The sequence below is a fragment of the Mauremys reevesii genome, linkage group 3 (genome assembly GCF_016161935.1).
Source record: "Mauremys reevesii isolate NIE-2019 linkage group 3, ASM1616193v1, whole genome shotgun sequence".
In the NCBI taxonomy this organism is placed as follows: domain Eukaryota; kingdom Metazoa; phylum Chordata; order Testudines; family Geoemydidae; genus Mauremys; species Mauremys reevesii.
This window is the reverse complement of record NC_052625.1, coordinates 79,579,753-79,584,777: the sequence shown is the minus strand read 5'-3', so window position 1 is coordinate 79,584,777 and position 5,025 is coordinate 79,579,753. Positions and strand designations below refer to the sequence as shown.

The 5,025-nt window shown below is 52.0% G+C and overlaps 1 long non-coding RNA gene across 1 annotated transcript; it reads left to right on the top strand.

Moving 5' to 3' along the window:
* Positions 1–2,500: 2,500 nt before the first annotated feature.
* LOC120402324 lies at positions 2,501–3,218 on the top strand. Its single transcript, XR_005597141.1, has 3 exons — positions 2,501–2,610; positions 2,705–2,777; positions 3,166–3,218. It is a non-coding gene; the product is annotated as an uncharacterized LOC120402324 (long non-coding RNA).
* Positions 3,219–5,025: the final 1,807 nt, after the last annotated feature.

The window sequence follows — 5,025 nt, the reverse complement described above, 5'->3', positions numbered from 1 at the left end:
CTAACGGTCCCCTGACCTTGAAACACTTAATCAGTGATGTATTTGGGGACAGTGTCATCTATTGGGGTGACATACGTCTCTTTTTGGAGAACCCAGAGCAGCACGCGCAGCACATCCGAACCTGGAGAGGTTTCGGCTGCATGGTTTCAACGCAGAATTGGAAAAGCGGAACCTCCAGCCAACTCTCCACAGAGTTTTGGGGGTACATCCTCTCCCCAGAAGATGTTATGATTGATCCAAATAAGGTGGAAGCCATTGATAAATGGGGCGAAGTTGGAAGTCCTCAAGAAGTGCAGCGCATCCTAGACTTCACTCAACCTATGAAATCGAGACATGCTGGCTCTCAGTGAAGCTTAGACGGAAAACCACGCACCCCACACAGAGGTTGGAACCACCCACTCCCAGGTTGTCCTGAGGAGCCATGATTTCTCCAGGAGCTAGGTAAAGGGCACCGGGATCAGCCTCTCAAAGGTAGGGGAGGGTCGTGTGAGGAGAGGGTCTGAGAGGAGGAGCGTGGGCTAGGCTCTGTATTTGGGCTTGCAGGGATCGAGAGAAGGGAGAGGGCTGTTAGAGGGCAATGCGAGGTGGGAGGGGGGTCAGAGATGGGGGCAAGGCCTGAAAAGTTCAGCTGCTTTAGATCAACTGTGCCAGAGAATCACTGGTTGAAGTGACTGAAAGCTCTGAGCTGGGGCTGGCCAAAATCCTCCTCCTCAGATGGGAACATCCCAAAAGTCTGCAGAAGCTCAGCCTCTGAGGTGAACGTTGTGGCCCTAACCTCTCTCTGCTCTGTACCTCACAGGATTCCAGCCGGCTGTTCCAATCCAGGAGGAAAACCGTGCCACCGAAGTCTCCCAGCACCTGGGCAGTGAAGTGCCACTTAACCCCGCTGTGATGCACAGACCTTGCCCTGGCTGTCTGCACAGGGCTGAATTTCACCCCTTCCGAGTGTAAGGAAATAATTGGCTGAAGTGATGTATTTGGGGACAGTGTCATCTATTGGGGTGACATACGTCTCTTTTTGGAGAACCCAGAGCAGCACGCGCAGCACATCTGAACCTGGAGAGGGTTCGGCAGCATGGTTTCAACGCAGAATTGGAAAAGCGGAACCTCCAGCCAACTCCCCACAGAGTTTTGGGGGTACATCCTCTCCCCAGAAGATGTTATGATTGATCCTAATAAGGTGGAAGCCATTGATAAATGGGGCAAAGTTGGAAGTCCTCAAGAAGTGCAGCGCTTCCTAGACTTCACTCATCCTGTGAAATCGAGACATACTGGCTCTCAGTGAAGCTTAGATGGAAAACCACGCACCCCAGACAGAGGTTGGAACCACCCACTCCCAGGTTGTCCTGAGGAGCCATGATTTCTCCAGGAGCTGGGTAAAGGGACAAATTTCCAATCTAAGGCTCGTTTGGGCAAGGGACAAATGGAAGACAGATTTCAAAACACACGATGGACATTTTAACGGTCTGATATGCTATTTGAGCTAACTAACGGTCCCCTGACCTTGAAACACTTAATCAGTGATGTATTTGGGGACAGTGTCATCTATTGGGGTGACATACGTCTCTTTTTGGAGAACCCAGAGCAGCACGCGCAGCACATCCGAACCTGGAGGTAGGTTTCGCTGCATGGTTTCAACGCAGAATGGAAGCGGAACCTCCAGCCAACTCTCCACAGAGTTTTGGGGGTACATCCTCTCCCCAGAAGATGTTATGATTGATCCAAATAAGGTGGAAGCCATTGATAAATGGGGCGAAGTTGGAAGTCCTCAAGAAGTGCAGCGCATCCTAGACTTCACTCAACCTATGAAATCGAGACATGCTGGCTCTCAGTGAAGCTTAGACGGAAAACCACGCACCCCACACAGAGGTTGGAACCACCCACTCCCAGGTTGTCCTGAGGAGCCATGATTTCTCCAGGAGCTAGGTAAAGGGCACCGGGATCAGCCTCTCAAAGGTAGGGGAGGGTCGTGTGAGGAGAGGGTCTGAGAGGAGGAGCGTGGGCTAGGCTCTGTATTTGGGCTTGCAGGGATCGAGAGAAGGGAGAGGGCTGTTAGAGGGCAATGCGAGGTGGGAGGGGGGTCAGAGATGGGGGCAAGGCCTGAAAAGTTCAGCTGCTTTAGATCAACTGTGCCAGAGAATCACTGGTTGAAGTGACTGAAAGCTCTGAGCTGGGGCTGGCCAAAATCTTTTAATCTACTCTCTTCTTCTCTTTTAACAGGTATTCTAAGGGCCCCCCATGCATCATATGGGCATTCTTGGGGTTGCAGATGGCATCAGACCTACACCTGAATAAATAATAGAGACTGAAATATGCAGACACTAAAGTTCTGCAGCCAAATTCTCAGGAACCTTTCTCTTCCATGTAGGATCAGGATTTTGTTTTGAATTGTTTTATTTTTTTAAAAAGTGCTAAGCAGATGCTACCCTGTAAGAAGAGGAAACAGAAGCAAAAACTGAAAGACTGTTACTAAAGCTAATGAAGAGCTGCAGAGAGTAGAGACCCAGCAAAGCAGACAAATGAATACTGTGAGTAAATAACCTGAAAGCAAATGGGGAAGAAAACCTCCTCTGGGTAATTGTGGCTCTTGGGACCAAAATCAGGTTCCTGGTACGTAGCCTGGCTGAGATCATCCCTTTTCCCTGGATCCCAGACCTGGGATTCAAATGTCATTCTCTGTGTGGTGTCCTTATTTTATTCCTAGGGAAAGGATCCCCAAAGGAGGTGTAAGGATCCGGGACTCTAGTGTCTGCCAGAAGCTTCAGCCACCTTCACAGGTAGAAGTCACTGGCTTTCCTACAATGCCACTAGTGCTCTTCCTGCTCTCCAGATCTGCCCCTCCAGCAGGACAGAGACACCCCTTAACTCCCTGAGTCCTGATTTCCTGCCATTCAAGGGGCTGAGGGTTTGCATTGCCCCCACCCCAACCATCCGAGACTTTTCCTATGGGAATCTCCCTAGAGCAGGGAAGAAATCTGTTCTTTCATTAGAACCAGTCTGCTCAGTAAATCCACCCACACTGACCTCATCTCAGCTGCTTTGTTTATCCGAGATTAGTGGTATCTTTGGAAAACCCTGAGCGTGTCGGGGTGTGAGGTGGAGCAGGGGATGCAGGAGCTCCAGCAGATTCCCCTGAAGAACACCACCCTGTCTTTCTCTGGTCAGGTTAGAGCTCGCCCTCCATTGCGGAGGTGAAGACCGGATGGGAGCTGCTGGATTGACCTTGATGTGCCATGTCCTTGTGTGGATGAAGGACCTACATCTCAGGGGTGGCCAGCAGCAGATGTAACACATGTGTCCAGGAATGGGCTAAATAACCTACCTTGAGAGGTAAGTAAAATCATGGCCACATGTAGACATCACAGGAATTGGTGGGGATTGACCCAGGGTCCTTCAGCACAAGCCCCTCTCATTCACTGTCAACAAATCCAGCTCCACCCACTAGACCACACCGCATTCCAGAGCCCCAGATCCCAGGAGCCCTGATTCTCAGACTCAGGCCTCACATCACAAGGCCAAACCTCCTCCCATTATAGGTGCTGCAGAAGGAACGATTGGCAAAACCTCCTCTACATTCCCCCTGTCAGAGACTGCGGCCACGGGTGACAAGTGAATGAGCTGAGATCTCCCCTGTGGGAATCTGAGGGGCTGCACTTTTGGGGTTTCACAGGGACGGCCTCTGGCAGCCATTGACAGAGTGTTCCTGGGAGGAGATTTTCCATCTCTCACAAAGGGTTTCTGTTCCCCCAGATCTCAGCCGCTCAGCAGAAAGCGGGAGAGCCGAGTGCTGATGGGCTAGAGGGTGCCAGGAGTCGCTGTGCAGCAAGGGCAGTGTCTGCAGTCACCATGGGCCACACCCAGACAACCCAGGCTGGTTCCCTGGATTGCAAAGGGGACTTTGGCTTGTGGAATCGGTGCTGGTGCCTGTGTCCACAACTGGGAGGTTTTTCTGAGGCTACTCCATGGTTCAAGAAGCGCCATGGAAGCAAGAGGAGAATGGACATTAGAGAGCGAGGCCAGGACCTCTGCGGGGCTGCTGCAGTCAAACATCCACAGCCAGAAGAGAGACGATGGGAAACGCGCTTCGATGGCTGGCCACAGCCGCAGCAGCTGTCTCAGAAAGCTCTGCTCATGCTCCAGCCAACAGAGGCAGGACGAAGAGCCACACAGGCAGAGCCTGGGTTGCAATTAGCAAGTCACGGTTTTTTCAGTGGATTATGCTGCCCTGACCGTCTATTTCCTGCAATGTGCACATCCAGCCTCCCTGGCTGACCTCAATGGGAGTTAGGTTCTCCGTACCCACAGGACAGGGCTGGCCTTACCAGGAGGTGAACTGAGGTGGCTGCCACAGGTGCCAAACTGTGGCAGGGCACCACTAGGACCCAGAGAGTAGAAAATTGTCTGGTGCTGGTGCATATGTTTTCTCTCTGCTGTAGATGCACAGAGCTGGTGGAGTGCTGTGCTGAAGGAAGGGGGCACAAGAGACATAACAGGCAGGCAGGAGAAACGGGGAGAGGGAATAACAGAAAGCAACAGGAGCTGCAGGGACAGAGAGGAGGACGAGGAGCCTCTAATGTACCTCTTGAGCACCCCCAGGAGTCTGGACTAACTCCAGCTTGTCAGGGAGCTTCCTGTTTCCTGCTGCTTCCCTGAACCCGCTTGAGGAGAACAGGCAGTCAACTGAAGTAGTAGGAGCCGAGTAGGCCCTTAAGACGCTGATCTCTTCCCTCGCTCAGACCCTGCTACCAGCCTGCTTATTTGTCCCCTGCCACTCTAGCTGGCACAGAACAGCAGTCATGAGTGAAAGAAGAAAACGCCCCTCTGGGGCAGCATTCAGAAAAAGCAAGAAAGCAAAGGAAGCTTTTCTGTCTAAGCAGGAAGGAGCTCTCCTGAGATACATAGACACAAATGTTCACGTTGAGCCTTCCGGCCCCAGTGAGGATGTGAGTGGTGAGGAGATGCCTGATCTTCCAGGTAGTCAGAGTGCAGGAGACCTGGCAGCTACTGCAGCATCCATATCTCCAT